This window comes from Neovison vison, chromosome 2, assembly GCF_020171115.1.
Source record: "Neovison vison isolate M4711 chromosome 2, ASM_NN_V1, whole genome shotgun sequence".
NCBI classification, from domain to species: Eukaryota; Metazoa; Chordata; class Mammalia; order Carnivora; family Mustelidae; genus Neogale; species Neogale vison.
Window position 1 is genome coordinate 233399362 of NC_058092.1, and position 19634 is coordinate 233418995.

Genomic DNA, 19634 nt, shown 5'->3' on the forward strand with positions numbered 1-19634 from the left:
TGTTCCACGGGGAGATGGTGTTCTCTGATGTATTCTGGGAGTTTTCTAGCACTTAATCAGAAACTAAATATAGAACAGTTTACTAAGGTTTTAACGTGAGAAACTGTCTCATTTTTCCTTTTCTCCTTTTCATCCTCTGGCCTATTCATTTTTGGATTCAAAAAAATTCTGAAGCTTCTTCCACAAATCACAGACCAAAACAGCAACTTGGAAAGAGGGATTCTTTTTTTTTTTTTTAAAGATTTTATTTATTCATTTGACACACAGAGAGAGATCACAAGTAGACAGAGAGGCAGACAGAGAAAGAGGGGGAAGCAGGCTCCCTACCGAGCAGAGAGCCCGATGCGGGGCTCTATCCCAGGACCCGGAGACCATGACCTAAGCCTAAGGCAGAGGCTTAACCCTCTGAGTCACCCAGGTGCCCCAGAAAAAGGGATTCTTTTGATTTATGTTGATAAACAATCTGGAAGGTCACGGTTATTAGTGTATCTTTTTCAAGTATGAAGTATTACATCAAGACAAAAGTTTAGAGATGGGAATGAATTTAGCAATCAAAGGTCACTGCCATTTTGAAGACCTCTCACATGGTCATTTTTACATTTGGTATTTTAAAAAATTTTTTAATATTAAAGTTTTTTTCAAATTAAAGATTTTATTTATTTATTTATTTGACAGACAGAGATCACAAGTAGGTAGAGAGGCAGGTAGAGAGAGAAGAGGAAGCAGGCTCCCTGCTAAGAAGAGAGCCCAATGCGGGGCTCAATCCCAAGACCCTGGAATCATGACCTGAGCCAAAAGCAGAGGCTTTAACTCACTGAGCCACCCAGGCACCCCTACATTTGGTATTTTTATTGACTGAGTATAACTAATCAGGTACCTATTTTCAAATAGTGACAATAAAGTGTATTATTCAAGGGAGACATTATAAAAACAGGACATAACCCCTGACACCGAAGTTTGTAAGTATCATGCAAATGTTAGTTCTTAGTGTATTATCCAGTAAGCTGATTACCTAGCACAGATTCTATTTGACCTCCAAATCTGCCAAGCACCAGAAGGTTGTCCCTTCAGCCTGCTGTGTCTGGTAGGGAACAGGGACAATTTCCTCAGGGAATGTTCTTGAAACATTACTCTTGAATTAACCAAACTCCAGAGTGCTCAGAAAATTATCTTCGCCTTTTTATCCACCCTTCCCTGATCACTCTGCTGGAATTTCTTTCCTGCATAAACAGCAAAAGCCTGTTCAGGTGTCCGTCTTTAATTCAGGGATGCAGAAATATTTATGGATGAAATGATACGCTGTCTGGGATTTACTTCAAAATCACATGGGTAGTGGGGAATCAGACGGGGATAAAACTGGAATAAGATTGGCCACGAGCTGATAATTGTTGAAGTTGGGTGATGGGGCAGGGCGCCCTCTGTGATGTTGTGGGGTGAACATCCTCTCAGCGTTGGGGGGGGTTCCCTGAACAAACCTAGAAGAGATGCTGCTAGCTTGATACACATTTTGAATTTCCTGGATGCTGTCAAGGTGCTTTCCAAATCTGCACTCATTTATACGCTTTCCAGTCATGTATCTCCCCCCCTCCATGAGATTTAGTGTTTTTATCAGTCTGATTTTTTTTAAAAAGTAATATACTCTTCTGTTTTATTTTGTGTTTTCATAATCACTTTGAGGATCTTTCTCATTTGCTGGTTCTTTGGGGTTTGTTTGTTTGTTTCTTGTGAATTATCTGCCATGTTGTTCCAGATTATAGGCACAATCACAGCGAGTTCTCTATCCTCTCCCCTCCAAGCAGGAAGGGGCAGCAGCCTGTGCTGACTGATGAGAGTCAATTAATTGTTAAGTTTCCAAGAATTTTGTGAACTGGTTTTCAACTATGGGTAGCCCAGAATCAGCTATGTGCAGATATTTACGGTGCAACAGCCAGCAAATCCTGCAAATCAGGGCTCCCACTCCTGGAGAGCTGGGTTTTAAACCTTCCCTGGCAGAGCACCGCCTCCACACATTCACATCTGGACAGAGCTTGGTCCAAAACAGCATCAGGGTGAAGCTGACACATGGATGCAGGAGAGGCTGCCCCCGGACTCACCAGAACTGGAAAAAGCCTGGGGGCTCTGTGCGTCCTGCGCTCAGCACTTGCTGGCAGACAGAGACAGTGTGCGGAAGAGGGCACCTAAGGGATGTTCTGCCGCAGGACTAGGTAGGCTTGGCAGGATGCTCTGCGGAGTCTGTTCCCTGGCCCCTTTCTCTTCGGTGTGTCACTTGCAAGGCCCAGTGCGATGTGAAAACGCAGGTTCCTCATTCAAAAGCCTTTTCCTTATTCACCCATGATTTCTTTCTCTCCACCCCTCACAGCTTCCTTTATTTCCTATTTAATGTCACGTTCTCTTGGACTTGGGGATTTTTGTGGGGTGAGTGCCAAACCCCATAGTTGCCTGGGGTCTTGCCCGGTGACTTGGCACACAGGGCGTACGTGACTTACCTGATTCTTTGGGTGCCTGCACCCAGGATCCCACCAAGATCAAAGGCAGAGGTACTCAGTACTTGGATCGGGGGTTTGGGCAACGGAGCACCTATCCTGGGGATGGGAAGAGGTGGAGGGAGGTTAGCCGGTGAGTGAATCCAGGACCGTACTCCACTGACCCACCAGATCTCACGCGTAAAACACAAATGCAGAGATAAAATTAATTCAGCAATTCAAGGCAGCAACCAAACTTGCATTAGACCCCAAGTGTGGAGGTGGTAGGTACTAACAAGAAAAATGGAAGCAAGGAAGAGGGATAGAAAGTGTCAGGGGGTGATGCTGATAGAAAAAGGGTGAGTTAAAATTTTCAGTGTTGGGGTTTGGGAAAGTGACGTCTGAGCAAGAAGCTGAGGAGAAGGAGGGGACATGAGGGACCACATCTGTCCTTTGTGTCACCTTCCTTGTCATCCCAGCCAGGGCTCCATCCGGATTACAAGGAGTTGTGAGTAGTGTGCAATGGCACAAACTGTTCGGTTAAAATCTGCCCGCATAAGATTCAATTTTAGTTAGAAGTTATTTTAAGCTTTGAAAATGTCATATAAAAAATATTCTGGTTAGAATCCCCCTCCTTTTTTTTTTAAACTGTAATGTTTATGAATTCAGTTCTCCTTGAAACAGACACTTCATTTATTGTCATATTTTTGGAGACTTGGGAAAGTTATCTCTGGCATCTTCTGAGAATTAAACATTTTTTGCAATGATCTTTTCCCCCTCCTTCTTTCAGCCGCTCACCAGGGTTTCTTTCCCAAAAAGAAACACAGAGTGTTAGATAATAAAAATGTAAGGTTGCAGGAAAAGGAACAAGAGCAATTCTTCCACATCAGGAAGTAGACATTCTGTCAGGTTGTTTGAAAAAGAAAATCCCCAAAGAAAAGTGCCTTCAATAAAGACGGATGTTTCTTTCCCATGTAAGAGATGTCTGGTAGAAGGCAGACCATGCATGAACTGTATTTCTGCTCTACCATCCTCAAAATCGCCTCTTAGTTCAGGACAGCCATAGGAGCTCCTGCCATCACATCCACACTCCAGGAAGGAAGATCGGGTGAGCTGAATGGCCTGTTTCCTTTCTTTTGAGGGAAATTGCCATCAAATCCCTCACGACACACACACACACACACACACACACACCCCACCTCACTATAGGCTAGAACTTAATAACATGGCCCCGCCTATCTACAATAGAGACTTGGAAATACAGGAAAGGCATTAGCTGAGTAGCAGTTTCATTAGAAACCTGTGCTCTGTTGCTCCAGAGGAAGGAGAACAGGTGTTGGAAAGAGTCCCTAGCAATGTCTGCCACAATCTTCACCCTCGTTTTTCTTTTCAAGTATAAGGGCTATAAATCTCAGGAAAATAAATCAATACCTAACTCCTAGGGCCAAGAGAAACTATATTTTAAAATGTTCTCATTCTAGCTTTTTAAAATTCAGATGAGAAATTCCAGTGGGGAATGTAGATTCTGTCATCTTTACTGCTTTTGTGTATGTCAACTTAAGTAGTCTACCATTTCGCCTGCTTTGGCATTGTACAGTCAAATAAAAGAGGATTTCACTGTAGTTAAACAGAACTTTGTATTTTATAGGACAAAATAATTTTTTAAACATGCATTTGAAAAAGGAAATAATAATGAGCTGATTACAACGGTATTAATTTAAGTTCTAGGTCCGAGGTCCCAACAAAAGTGTTTCTGAATGGACATCTTACCTTTTTTTTTTCTTCCCCTGTGGAAACTAATCCCCAACAAAAAAAGCTCTTTTCTCTTGTTGACCCCCGCCACAGTAGGGCATCTGCTCAGGCAATCTTCTACAAGTACGTGAGGCTTTCTGATGGAAAGCGAATGTATTTTTTTTTAAGTAGTCTATTTCTCAACTCTTTCTTTTTTTAAAAGACTTGATCCGTTTATAAGAGAGGGAGCAGAGAAGGAGGAAGGGGAGGGGCAGAGGAAGAGGGAGAAGGAGGCTCCCTGCAGAGGACTCTCGGATAATGACCTGAGCCAAAGGCAGACACTTAACCCATGGAGCCACCCAGGCGCCATTCATTCATTCATTCATTTATAAGATTTTATTTATTTATTTGCCAGAGGAAAACACAGCAAGAGAGGGAACACAGGCAGGGGGAGTGGGAAAGGGAGAAGCAGGCTCTCCACTGAGCAGGGAGCCCTATGCGGGGCTGGATCCCAGAACCCCCCGCGATCGTGACCTGAGCAAAAGGCAGATGTTTAACTGACTGAGCCACTCAGGTGGCCTGTTTCTCAGTTCTTGAGCAAGAGTATACCTTCCTCTAAAAGACTGATTTTCTTTCTTTCCCATGGTGACAGACATTGTCTCTCAACATAGCAACACAAGAAAAACGTCATGCTTCAGTTACAATGACCGTGGGCCACTATGTTATCAGGTATCTGTTGTGCAGGGTAACCTGGTGATTAAATTGCTAATTTTTCTTCGCAGGAAGGTGGGGGGGGTGGGTTCCTTCTGATGAGCGAAGCTTCCAGGAGTATTATGTTAGCACAAATCGACATGTCCTTTATGAATTTCTCTGCTTTATTAAAATACAGTTATCTCTGAGTTAGAGCTGGCTTCTTCACATAATTCTTTCCTACATAATAATATAAAAAAATTCTTCATCTCTAATCCTGATTTCAGGGATGGAAATCCTGCAGACAGACTCAGAGCTATTCCATAAGACAAAATCATAAAAGGAAAGTCTCTTATATTCGCCAACGGTGGAAATATAGTTTAATTGCTCATATGTTAATTGCTTAACATATGAGGACGACAGGCATCAAATTCAGTGGAGGCACCAACAAATCTTAGCCTTTTTTTAAAGATTTTATTTATTTATTTGACAGAGAGAAAGCATGAGCTCGGGGAGCAGCAAAGGGAGAGGGAGAAGCAGACTCTTTGCAGAGCAGGGAGCCCAAGGTAGGGCTGGAGCCCAAGGTAGGGCTCGATCCCAGGACCCCAGGATTACCACCTGAGCCAAAGGCAGATGCCCAACCGACTGAGCCACCCAGGCACCCCAAATCTTACCTTTGGTGGTAAATCTTTTTAGTCTGAAGAGATAGAGAGATAACCTTTGTGGACTTAAACTTTTTCCTACTGCTTTAGGAAGACTGTTCCCGATGACTGTCCATTATTTTACTGCAATGTGTTTGTACCATCTCTGACATCCGTCTTTCCTGAGTTTCAGCTCTAGAATGGATTAATGTAATTCTTTTTTATAGCATGAAATCATGCTGAAGTAACAAAGGGAAAATTCAGAAGTTTTCAAAATACATTGTCTTCGGGTGGAAAAGTCTTTGTTTAGGCAAAATAGCGATAGTTTTTGCCTCCAAGTGAAGTTCTTAGAAATATGCATTCTTTTTTCTGTTTTTAAGATTTTATCTATTTATTTTGGGGGGGTGGGTAGTGAGCTGGAGGGAGAGGGAGAATCTGAAGCAGACTCCACGCTGAGCGCAGACCCCGAAGTGGGGCTTAATCCCATGATCGATACTGAGATCATGACCTGAGTCGGAACTAAAGACCGAATGACTGAGCCAGCCAGGCACCCCAGGAAATGTCTGTTCTTTTGCATGTCTTCTGCTATAGTGTCTGTTGGCTGGAGAACTTTTATTTGTCCCTCCAGATCCACTTGCTCTGTGCCCCTGGGGCAGATGGGCCTGTGAGGACTATGTCAATGACTCCCTGGCTTTATGGCCACTGATTTGGTTTGGCCAGTGGGAGGCCCTATCCAGAGACTGAAGGGAGGAGAGAGACACCAGGATGTTTACTCTGGCTGGTTCCTGCTGGGCTGCAGGTTGACAGTGGCTATGTTACCCTAGGAAGGTTCCCGCCAGGTGGACCTCCCTACAAGGGCTCCCTCCCCAGGATTTAGTGGTGGCTTAGGGCTGTTTCACCATCCTTGTTTGTTTTCTTCAACCTTGCCCACATGTTTGTAAAGAATTTCGATTTTCCCAGCGGAGCATGCTGTTTCTGCCTGGGACATGGATAGGCGAGTTTCCTAATGACAACCCTAAGCCTGGGAAAATAGTCATTTGGCTATGACTAGTTTGGAGAAAATGTTTTCAACATGAATAAGATTGAAAGCAAGGCCTTGGACAATTTAAGTTTCTCCTGCTGTTTCTTTGTTTTTACCACTAGAGTTGAAATTGTTTACATTTTCATAAGAACGTAAAGAGGAAGGATGTAGTTCTGCAAGGTAGTTGTACAATTCAATGAGGTCTCAAGGCGGGTTGCTGACATCCTGCCAGAGCTCCCAGACCCTTGTGGGTGGTGGTCTTACCACTGTGATCCAGGGCCGATGTGTGTAGTACCGAGTGGGCCCTAAGATCAGCTGCTTCTTTCCCAGACCCACCTACCCTGCAGGCATGTGCACTCCAGCTCACTCTCTTATTGCCTTGCTTCGTTCCCCATTACTGTCCTGCCTGCTGACCCTAACTAACACTTCAAGGGGACTTGGGCAAGGCTCCTGAAATGAAGTGCTGTGGAGCTGATGCTAAGGACCCATCCCGAAATGCTGCGTGAGAAAGTCTCTCAGTTTGAGCACTCAGATTCACTCAGTGCGTCACTGAATGAGTTTGGTTTCAGCTTCGGTGCTTGTGCTATTTCTCATTTTCCCCACAATTGGGAAGACTGTGATCTCACAAATGCAATGAGGTCACTAATCTCTCATCCTTCTGGCAAATTCTATTTGCAAGAACTGCTTCTTGAAAAAAGTAATCTCAAAATGGAGAAGGCACTGATATTTAGTTTTAATCCACACATTTTATGAAAACCTTGGTAAGCAATGTGTTTTCTGGGTCCCAGCTATGTCGAGGAGAAATTCTGGGGAAGGGTTACTGGGTTATAACTTCTGGAGCTTGTGTTCTAATTCCTAAAAAGAGAGTCTTGTAACCTTTCTGGCCCTTGGCTTTCCCTTTAATCACTGGAAATAATACTTATCTGTCAAAACTAATAAGGATAGAATAGGATGGTGGCTGGTAAAGTGCTATGAAAATTTAAATATCCTAGGGGCACCTGGGTGGCTCAGTTGATTGAGTGTCCTACTCTTGATTTCTGCTCAGGTCATGATCTCAGGGTCTGGAGATCAAGTCCAACATCAGGCTCCATGCCCAGCAGGGAGCCGTCTGGAGATTCTCTCTCTCCCTCTACCCCTTCCTTCGCTTGCGTTTGCATTCCCTCTCTCTCACAAATTAATAAATCCCTTTAAAAAAAGAGAAAATTTAAAAACTTTAAAGATACAGATTATTATTGTTGCCTAAAAAATTATAAAATATAGCCTAAACCTGTGTTTTTTAACCTTTTTTTGTGTCATGAATGCCTTCAGAGAATTGGTGAAAACTTATAGACCCTCCCTCTGGAACTGCATAGGCCATTCAGAAAGTCAGAGGATTTTTCTTTTCTTTTTTAATTTTTTGTTTTCAGCATAACAGTATTCATTATTTTTTTCACCACACCCAGTGCCCCATGCAATCCGTGCCCTCTCTAATACCCACCACCTGGTTCCCCAACCTCCCACCCCCCGCCCCTTCAAACCCCTCAGATTGTTTTTCAGAGTCCATAGTCTCTCATGGTTCACCTCAGAGGATTTTCTTATGCAATTTCAAGGCATCTATGGATCTTTTGAAGTTTACTACATCCTGGACAAATTTCATAAACTACATCTTGTTTTTTTAAAGGTGGCTAAATGTAAAAGTGAATGTGTTAGATAAAATTTTCATCTGCATTCACTTGTAAGGTTTGACAGTTAAAATTTTGCATAAGCTATATAAATTACAAACCAAAAAAAAAAAAAAAAAGAATCAAAGGGAAATATCAAACTATTCTGAGTTCTTGAATGAAATTTCAATGCATTAGATTTTGGAACTAGAAGAATGATGGTTGGAAATACCCTGAAGTATAAAAGAAAGAAAGCAAATTTAATTCATTCAATAAATATTTCTTGAGCACCTTTATGTGCCAAGAATCATTCTCAGTACTCTGGATTTAACTGTGAATCAAACAGTCAAAATATCTATAAATAATTATTAAGTAAGCTCTATGCCTAAGGTGGGGCTCAAACTCATGACACTGAGATCAAGAGTCACATGCTCAGCCAGGTGCCCCACAGAGTCAAAATAACTCACATACAGAGATGATACTCTCTATTTGTTGTGAAAGCTGTTAAAACTCCAGGTAATGTACGGATACCAGCCAGTGATTCCCTTAGTTATAGATTCATGTTTTACTCCTTACATGGAACAACTGAATACTTTTTGTATTGGTCCTAAAACTACATTTCTGTCTGACCGGCCCCTTTTTAAATATGTAGCTTATATATTGTAAATTTATAGCTACTATGAATACATTGAAGATAACCAAATATTATGAACTTTATGGTTTCCTCCTAGCCACGAAGCTATGATACTATTCTCTTTGGTCCACAATTTGAATTTACCTATTGTTTTTTAAGCCAATGAGACCATTTGCTTGAATCATCTCTATTCGTTTAGGAAATACTTGAATGGCATCATGAATGCTTTCAAATATTTTGAAATATTTTTAGACTGTGGTCTCTGAAATGAATGGAAGGAGAGGAATGAAAAATATGGTGTCATTCCTCACTCTTCAGATGATTTATCACTTTAGTGTTTGGCAAAGAGGCAAAATAGTTTCAATTTCATGAGCATTATATATTTTTTAAGATTTTATTTATTTATTTGTCAGAAGATAGAGAGAGTACAGGCAGGCAGAGAGACAGGTAGAGGCAGAGGGAGAAGCAGGCTCCCTGCAGAGCAAAGAGCCCAATGTGGGACTCGATCCCCAGATGCTGGGATCATGACCTGAGCCGAAGGCAGCCGCTTAACCGATTGAGCCACCCAGGCATCCCTTTCATGAGCATATATATAGCAAGACATGTAAGAAACTGTTAGATCCTAGATCAGTATGTTTATTTCAGCTGTGTGTATGTGTGTGTATTTTAAGGGTGTTGGTGGTAGTATTAACTTGTCAGCACTGAATGAGAAGAGGTTTGTTTATAAAAACTATAAACTGAGTAAAAATGCTTCACAAGAGGTTAGAGTTCAGGCACATTTAAGGTTGACCAGATATCAGTCCTGCTTTTCTCTTTTTCAGAGTTTCCTCAGTGGACCCACCCCATCCCTCCTCTTCCCCACTATGCTCTGCCTCCCCTTCTCTCCTTGCTGAGCTAATTATATTTACCTGCAAAACACAGTCTGCCCTTTTTGCATTTGTACTTTCCAAGGGAATGGCATGGTTTGCCTAGTCTGTGTCCTATTTTGGAACATAAATAATTTGATTATTTTGTTTGGAGTTTGCCTTTCTGTCCTGAGAAATGAAGAAAATTCAAACTTCCCTAACTAGATGCGGGTCTCAACCTTTTTTTAAAAAAAGTCATGTCCATTTCAGAATAATTTCTTAAATGCATAAAATAAATGAGGTAACTCTATTACAACTTAATTGGTTTCCTTGTTATCAAATATTTAAAAAAACTATAACATTAAGCACTTTTAAAATAATGCATTAAATAAGAAGCTAGCCCCAGGTCTAATGGCCACCATGGTTTTACAGTTGTGGTGGGAATAAAGTGTATTTTGAGCTATCTGCAGTTATAATGTGTTCTAAGAAATCTGTGATTTCTGTTGGTGCCAAGGCCCCAGGTTTGTTAATATTACTGTGGTTTGTTGACTTATGTTGATAATTAATGTGACTTCTTCATTTTGGTTAAATGTTAGTGGAAATGAAGATGTCTCTTCTTCCCATCCATGGTTACAACCCCTACGGGGCAGGGGGACCCCAGGTGAAGAAATTCTCCCCCTCTTCCCCCCACCCGTTAGCCCCTTGGTGCTGAGACCAGTAAACAACACAGTGCCCGACACGGCATGATTCCTCCATGGCTGTTATCTGAAATAAGTGAAACACAAAGGGGGAAAAAGACATTTGTCCCATGCTTATGATTATTGCTAGGACTTTTTGCCTCTAATCTCATCAACCCTCCGATTAACTGCCAGAGCAACTCTGGATTTCTCAGAGGAGGGAATGGGGACTCAGGACAGCTACGCAGCAGAGCAGAATTTAAACTCTGGTCTGTTTGACTCCAAAGTTCACATTCTTTCCACCCTCACATCGTTGTCTCTTACAAAACTTTTCTAGATCCAAAGAGAAAAACAAGGGAAGTCCTTTCAGATATCTGATGTCTCCAGACTTCTTACAAAGACTCCATAAAACTTCAGTTCTCTCAACTCAGTGAGTCTAACTTACACAAGGATACCTAGTTGAAGTTTATGAAAATTTCTTTATCTAGATGTAGAGTGATCTTGTTTCTATGAGCCTAAATTCTCACCCATGGAGACGAGTCAAGTCTCAGCCTGGCCAGGACTTGGTTAAATCGAGTGAGCGGTATTCTGTTTGATGCCTTACACACATACCTGGCCCTTTCATGAGAGATTTTATCCCAGTCAGATTTGTGGTTGGTGTCCAGGACAGTCACAGGATAATCCTATAATCCCGTATTCCTCAAAACAGTGTCATTTATTGCATAAAAATGGATCGGACAACACAATTATACTGCATTTTCTACTGTAAAGAGTTTTTTTTTTTTTTTTTTTTTTTACTGAGGAATCATGTTGACCACATATAGTAAATGGAATATACTTTGCAGTTTATGCAACTGACATTTTCTGCAACATGGCTGAGAATCTGTTCTTGTAACAATCAAACCCTCTAGCATTTCTTTTTAGGGAAGTTCACCAATTTTATAAAACCCGCTTTAGAGGTTTTATAAATAGGAGCATAGAACCTGAAGCAAACTGGACCTGTTGTCCCTCCGTTCAGCAGAGTGCCTTTCATTTTCCTTATTTGGAAGTGTCATCTCCCTTAGGTGACCTCTGAGGTCTGGGCTTCTCAACCTTGTCGGAGAAAGTGGTTCCTTGTTTTTCTTTCTCTACTCTTCTTGGTTTGCCTCCTCACAACCTTTGTCCCGACATCCCTCAGTTCTCCTCCAGCTTCCCAGTCCAGCCCTGAGCAGGTGACCTGCGCCTGCTGCCAGCAGGAGGAGGAGGAGTATGGAGTCTGTGCTGTCACCTCTCTCTGATCAGAATCTCCCTACACTACTGTTTTTTCACGTCTTCCTTTCCTCTTGTTTCTGAGAAAGAAAGGGCCCTTCTGCTTGTCAAGACAAAGCACTATGTTCTGGGTTACCTCCCTATTGGACTGGAACCACTTTTTTCTTTCTTCACCTTCTCTCTTCTGTTTACAAAAGTACATAGATATGCTCATTCTTTTAAAAAAAATACGTAAAAGAAAACAAAACCTTTCCCTTATTCTTGTTACTCCCTGTGTCTATTATTATATCTCCTGCCTTCTTTACATTGGCAAACATCTCGGACTGGTAGCCTATAATCACTGCTTAAATGCCCACACATGCCTTCAGCTTTTGAAATCTGCCTTCTTTCTCCACCATCCCACTGAGAATGGTTCTCTAGAAGGTCACTAAGCCTCTTGCTTGTCAAACCCAGTGACCTTTTCTCTGAAGCCTCTAGAATCAGACATTCTTTATTATCATGTTCTTGAGAATTGCTGCTGCTTTGGTTTTGAGAATATCTTTTTTCTTTTCTTTTAAATCTGTTTTTCTGACCAGTCTTTCCTCTTCCTTCAGAGATCTTGTTTCCTATTCCTGCACCTTTAGGGGTCACTTCTACATAGATAAGCTCCTGATGTTTATCTGTTTATCTCCAGCTCTGGCCTATCACATTTCAGACCAGCATTTCCCCTGCTTGCTACACATTTCCTCCTGAGCCCAGGATCTGGTCATACCTGATCTCTTCTTTAGTTCCTCTCCTGTGTTTCATATCAGCCAGAGTTCTCAGACTTTTGATTCTTTTGCTTCAGATTCAGACACTGGCAAACGCTGACCCTTCTCCTGCCACCTTATTTCATGTCTGCCCCCCCTTTCCATTCTAACAGCTACTTTGGTTTGGGGTTCTCGTCTTTTAATTGGATCTCTGTCCTTCTAGTTCTACCCTAGTTTGTCCCACAGATGTTCCAGGTTATATAGCTCCAGTACTGGCATTTTCTTGCTCAAAACCTTTCCATGGCTTTGAACTAGTAAAGGAATTAAGTACAGATGCATCATTTGGAATCCAAGACCTTCGCAATAACTAAAATGGAAATTTCATTTTCTACAAGTTTTTGGGAAATACCCCGAAGCCAAAACAAACTAATGGCCAACAAAACTATACTGTCCCTACATTTTAGTTTAAGAGTTCTAAGAAAACTAATTTTTAAAAATAGCACATATTTTTTTCCCCCAGCTTTAACATAGAGTCATTTTTGGATTTGCTCCTCCTCTCAATTACAAGGTAATTTTCATTTGAATTTACTTAGCACATTGCACCTCATATTATAATTATGGCTATTTTTGTCTTGCTCTCTTTCCTATGCTGTAGTTTTTCAAACGCAGAATATATCTTACTCATCTTTGTGTACTTCTTGTTCTCTGGCACATGGTGCTTACTTCATGTTTGCTAACTTGAGTGAAGAGTTCATAAAGTCTTACCCCAACCATATCCCTTTAACAAAATCAACTACAACTCAAACTAAACAAAACCACTGAATTCTGCTGTTCTCATTGACTCTGAGGTGAGGTGGTTTGCAGCTGAGGTTCAGGAAGGGGAAGCTGGAGGTACTCAGAAGCTCTTAAAATACTTTCAGAGTGAAGTGTTGGTTGAACCATTTGTTCTTACATAGTAATGTGGTGTTTAATCTACAGTTGTGTTTATTATTTTTGAGATTGTTAAGTTTTGTACGCATATGACTGTTGTGGTTTAAACTCAATTTATTGACAAGTCCTTGACCAAATAATGTTCTGGGAAGACGAGATTCTTGAAAATCTCTGTCACGGGAATGGCTGTGAAGAAGGTTGCTGGTGAGGGTAGCTCTACAAGGTATTATTCAGTGGCCGTAGTAAGGCTATACACATATCCTTAACTTTTTATGAGAATAATACCGTGAGTAGTTTTACCAAAAGAAGTCTCCCAGTTTCACAAATCCAGTTAAATGCTCAGTAATTCTTCCTGTTGAAGCTGAAGTGTCCAATACCACTGGTAAAGCCCTATCACAGTGCTACAGTTCTTCCAACTTAAAGCGGTCTACGACTTCTCAAGAGTTGTTGCACTTTATGGTTTTCCAAATTCTTGAAATACAATTTTGAAGTGTGAAAAACTCAAGGCGAAGTCCCACTAACTAAGAAAAACCAAGCTCTCCAGCTGGAAAAATTGGACAAACGGGCTTTAAGCACAAGGCTAAATGACTTATCTATTTGGCTATATTTAAAGTAGAAGAAGGGGCGCCTGGGTGGCTCAGTGGGTTAATCCTCTGCCTTCGGCTCAGGTCATGATCTCAGGGTCCTGGGATCGAGCCCCACTTCTGGCTCTCTGCTCGGCAGGGGGCCTTCTGCCTCCTCTCTGCCTGTGTCTCTGCCTATTTGTGATCTGTCAAATAAATAAATAAAATCTTAAAATAAAGTAAAAGAAGAACTACACAAAATACATCACCCGAGAACATATTGTTTGAGACGTGGGCTCTGGGAATTCTCCTAGCAATACTTCCAGGGTTGTAATATATCCTCTGTCTTAATTTACTATTTACAGAAAAGGTCATCATCTCCATGCTACAGAGAAGGCAACCGTGAGAGAGGTAGGAGATCGCAGAAGAGAGGGGAAAGCAAAGTCTCCATGGCTTAGACTTAAAATTTTTTTGAGGTGGAGCTGGCATAGAACTCCATGGCTCCATCATGTTTGTGCACATCATAATTGTGCGTAACATACATATTACAAACAGACACACACCTAGAAATGGATATACGCCCCGAAGGTAGGGTTTACGTAAAAAAGAGACATCGCAAAAAATACATCTGTAAACCCCTAAACATCGATCTTTCTCGATGTCTTGCAAAGAGTTTGTATCAGAGCGAGGAGGTAAACCTCGAGGAGGTTTGTATTAGAGCGAGAATCTGTCACTGAGTAACCCGGTAGACCAGAGACCCGAGGGTGGGCTGGGAAGAAGGGCGAATCCGCGGCACCGACAGAGCAATGGGAGCCGGCCAGCAGAGCGACCACCCCGGGCGCGCCGCCGGCGTCGCCGGGCTCCGCGCACGTCGTGCCGCCCCTTCGCCTCTCTGCACGCCCCGCACGGCACCAGAGGCCCGAAGCCCGACCGGCCGCAGCCTCACAATCGGGGCCGGGCGCCGGCATGACGTCACCACTCCGCAGCCCGCCTCCTGCGCCCGGAAAGAGGCGGCCGCCCATTGGCTGCGCTGCTGGCGGCCTCCGGGCCAATGACAGGGCGGCGAGCGGCGGGGTCCCGCCTTGACGTTGTGCTGCTTGCCGTGGGGTTTATTTGGCTCCGGGGCCCCTCGCCGACGCCATTAGGAGCCGCAGCGCCTGAGGCCGATCCCCCCACCGCTCTCCCCCCTCTTCCCCCGAAGCGCCCCCCGCCTCCGCGCCTGCTCTCTGCCCCCCTGCTCCCTCTTCCCCCAACCCCGCCCGGTAGTCCGGAGCTGCGCGCTGGCCCGCGGAGACCATGTCCTGACTGAGGGGAGAGGGCGGAGGCGGCAGCAGCGGGACGGGTGGCGGCACGGAGGGAGGCGGAGAGGGGCCGGGCTCGGCTCGTCGCCGCGGGCTGCTCGGGGAGTCGCCGCCGCCGCCGCCGCCGCCGGGCGCTGAGCATCGGACGGGGAGAAGGAGCAGGAGCTGGAGGAGCCGCCGCCGCCAGGTAACCGGGCCACAGTAGGGCGCCCCACCGCAGGCCCTCGCGGCCCCCTCTGCGGCCTGCTCGGCCCCTCGCTCTCTGGCGGCGCCCAGGCCGCCGGCTCTCCGGGGCCCCCCGCCCGCGCCCCCTGGGGAGGCGTCGCGGGCGAGGGGAGGCAACGCGAGGCGAGGGGGCCGGGTGGGCCGCGGCCGCGCTCCCATCGTGGGCTTTCTCGGTGCGGCGACAGGCCCGGGGCCGTGGGAGGGTGGGTCCGCCGAGCTTGTTTACCGACCATCGATCAGCCGCGGCTGGACGCGCCGCCCGCCCTGCCACCTCTCTTCCGCCAGATTCCCCCCTCCCGCCCCCCAACTTCTTTTCCTGCCATCCGCGGGCGGGTGAGTGGGGCTTCGCTCCTACTCTGCAATAGGCCGTAATACTTGCTTCCATCTCCACAAGTTGGTGCTGGTCTCCAAACTTGGATTGCGGCCCTTTGGCCGCTTCCTCTCCGCCTCCCAAGGTGGCCTCCGGTTGGTGCCATTTCTAGGAAAATAGAGGCGGTGGGCGACGAGGGTGGGCTGGGGAGGAGGAGCTGGGACTGGAGGAAGAATTGTCTGCCCCTCGCTCGTCATAATGATTGTTCAGTGCAAGTATCTTTATTTTCTCCGCAGGGGTTTGGTTTGGGTTATTTCACAGACAAAAGGACTGTAATGAATACTTGTGTTAAGCACAAGGGACGGGCAGTTTGGGTTCACCGGGGAAGTTTGAACCGGCCCATTATCTTTGAGGTGCACTGGTGTTTTGAAACTCTCTGGCTCAGAATTTTGAGTTCGTGTCGATCGAGTCTTCTTTTCCATGAACTCCATAGACTATCAGGTTAAGCGCCATTCTCTCTTGCTCAGTATTTTGGTCTGTTTGCTCCCAGTTTGATTGTCAATAAATGTAACATACAAGAATATTGTTTTAGGAATACAGTTGAGAAACCCTTAAGTCTTGAAAACCTTATATAATGAGTAGTTCTCTCTGTGGTCTCTTTTTTAGTTGACTTTATCACTTGTGCGACCTCAAGGGTACCCGTGTTTTGATCAAACATGGATGACTCAGTGTACAAATCTTATGCCAGGGGAAACCATAAAGAATTTTGATCTTGGTTTGTGCCAAGGGCCTTGGGAAAGTCACATAAATTGTGTGAAAAATAATGCCGAATCTCGTCTCCTGGTGGTTATTAATTAAATGAGGTAATTCTAAAGAAATTTAGAACCTTGCTCCCTCCTGATTTTTGGATCTTAAGAAATGCATTCACTTATACTAAAATTTCTTGACACTGGTTTTATTGGGCTATTAGGGAAACTAAAAGGACGGTACTGACACATTTTAATCTTTGGGGAGGATAGTTTAGTGTCATGAGGGATTTTTATTTCTGTTGATGTTTCAACACCTTCTACTAATGCTTCAGAGCTTTGAGACACTCATATTTACTCTTGAAATGTGCTTGGGTTAATAGGATGAACTCATTTTTGGTGGTGTATTTTCAACCTAGGGCCTTAATCCCCCTCTGTGCGCGGATTAAGGTTTATGGCATATCACATTTGAGGGCTGAGGGTAACACAGTTCTGGAACTCAGGATCCGGTTGTACAATATTCGCGGTAAATTGCCTCCTATGTGTAATTGTTCAGTGAGGGCTCTTCAATGTGCTTTACACTTCTATTGCTTTTATAATAACTGGAAATTTTAAATGGGAGTTGGAGAAGAGGAGTGCTTAGGTTTTTATTTAACTTGGTAAGTTTTATTATTTGAGTATTGCTGCTGTCTCCCTTCTTCCCAGTAATAAACTCTTAGGCCTGGGTTTTGAACACATTTTCTCCCAGTCTCATTTGGAATATTTGTGCTTGCTTATGCTTTGGGTAAATAATATCTTAACATTTTAACACTCTCATCCCCTCACATCACAACATTAAAAACTTCCGTAATGCTCATTACATGCAAAGTAAGTTGTAAGCTTCTTGATGTGGTGGTCAAGTTTCTTTGTAATCTGGACCTGATCCACTTCAGTCTTAACTCCTGTTTCTTCCCTTCATGGATCCTTAGGTCTAGCCAGACTAACTTGTTTTTTGCTGCTGTGGATTCCCTCCTCTTGGCCTTTCTTTGTGCCTTTTTTTTTTTTTCTGTTTGAAACCGTCTTCCGCTGTATTCATGGATACTCTCTTTACTTTGGGCCCAGTTGAGTCCTGTCTCTTGAGAAGCCTTTCTGCACAACCTCAAGGGATCTCTTCACTTCTTTTTCTGTGTGGGACTCTTTTTTTTCTTAGCATATGCTAGGCTGGATTTCAATATATCTTTTTTTTTTTTTTTTTTAAAGATTTTATTTATTTGAGAGAGAGAAGGCCAGAGGGAGAGCATGGGGGGTGAGAGGGAGAAGGAGAAGCAGGCTCTCCACTGAACAGGGAACCCAAGCCGAAGGCAGTCACTTAACCAACTGAGCCACCCAAGTGCCCCTCTTTTTATGTTTTTATTATGCTCCCCAATTAGACCTCTGAGAAATGGGTGTGAATTCTTTTTCTGTGAGAACAGTATATTCAGCACTGAAATACGGATACATGGTTTGACAAAATATTTTTTGTTATAGATGTGTTCTAGGATATCCTGTTTGTAGTCTTCTGAGTAGTGGGGTTTCTGGAATTTTGATGATATGTGAAATAAAATACTTGAAGTTATGTCTCTCTCTTAAAATTTTTTTTTTGGGGGGTCATTATGTTTATTTCTATTACTAGTTTGGTTTTCTTCCTGGAACGTGCGCTCAACAATTTGGTAGTCATGTATTATTCAAATTACAGTAAGTACTGCAGTTCTGTAGTTTCCTTCAGATTTGAGTCTCTCGCAGTTACTTGCTTTGCGGTTTGCGTTTCGCACCAGTGACACTAAGGGAGGTCGTCCCATATTTATATACAGGTAACATTTAGCATCATGAGAAGGAGAAAATAATCTGTAGTCTCAGTTTGCATCCTTAACCTCAGATGTTGGCAGCGTGTGTCATTGATCATGAGGCAGACGAGACACAGGAGAATGTGTGATTCACTGCTACCTGTCAACGCTGTTGGAAGAAAACACAAACAAGCCTGTCCGTAGTATTTTTGTATACCAAGGATAACCTGTAATTATATAGTACATGGGTGGGTGCTGGTGTATTTGGAAAATAGGTGTATATGTTTCTGTTGCGTTTGTGAGTAGGAGGCTTGGTATTTTATGGATACCTAGTCTCTTAGCAGTAAACAATCTTGATTTATCCATTGCATGTATGTGGGAACTTGGCCTCTTTGTCCAGTTCATCAAAATATTTTTTCTTTGTAATTGATGGATTTTTTTTTTTAAGAAAGTAGTTTACATAAAAACGTTTTTTTTAAGCGTCAGAACAACCATTTTAGCATAAATTAGCTGAAATTAGTCTGTTTAGGACCTTTCCACACATACCAAGAATTTTTACTTAGGCTATTTGCATTTGTAAAAGGCACCTCCGTGGTGGAGTTGATACCAGTAATTTTACTAGTTGAGAAATCTGTATCAGTAAGCATTCTTTGCTTTTTGGGAGGGTGGTATTTTGGTTAAGATGAAATTTTTGACAAGAGACAACCGTTTGAATTTTAAAATGGATGTTGGTCACGTAAATGGAATATAAAGTTGATAATTTTTCAGGTGCCTAGTGAATTTAACTTTTCAGTAATGAAAAAATGAATTTCCTTTATTTTTATAGTTCCTGTATTAAGGGTAGGCTTGTCTCACTCTTTCCTTAACCAGTACAACATAATTTTGGTTTTTTACCATTTGGTAAGTCAGAATTTTATGTGGCTTGAATTCATGCACATAGAAAAAATACTTGAATACATAAAAGTTTGTGGGAATCAGTTGCATATTTTCCATTTTTTTCTTAATTTTAAAGTAACAGTTTGATTGAAGTTTATTTCATATGCCATGAAAGTCATTTTTTTTTTTTTTAAAGATTTTATTTATTTATTTGACAGAGCGAGATCACAAGCAGGCAGAGAGGCAGGCAGAGAGAGAGGAGGAAGCAGGCTCCCTGCTGAGCAGAGAGCCCGATGTGGGCCTCGATCCCAGGACCCTGAGATCATGACCTGAGCCGAAGGCAGCGGCTTAACCACTGAGCCACCCAGGCGCCCATGAAAGTCATTTTTTTTTTTTAAAAGATTTTATTTGTTTGAGACAGAGAGTATATGTATGAGTAGGGGGAGGGGCAAAGGGAGAGGGAGAAGCAGGCTCCCAGATGAGCAGGGAACCCCACATGGGACTTGATCCAAGGACCCTGGGATCATGACTTGACCTGAAGGGAGACACTTAACTAGCTCAGCC

General features: G+C 43.2%; 1 protein-coding gene across 1 annotated transcript in view; it reads left to right on the forward strand.

Annotated features, from left to right (window-relative positions):
* Positions 1 to 15265: 15265 nt before the first annotated feature.
* ZRANB1 (zinc finger RANBP2-type containing 1) overlaps positions 15266 to 19634 on the forward strand; it is a 58261-nt gene continuing 53892 nt past the window's right edge. The window contains exon 1 of the mRNA XM_044240709.1: positions 15266 to 15298. The gene's annotated coding sequence lies outside the window, so the exon portion shown is untranslated. The remainder of the gene's footprint in view (positions 15299 to 19634) is intronic.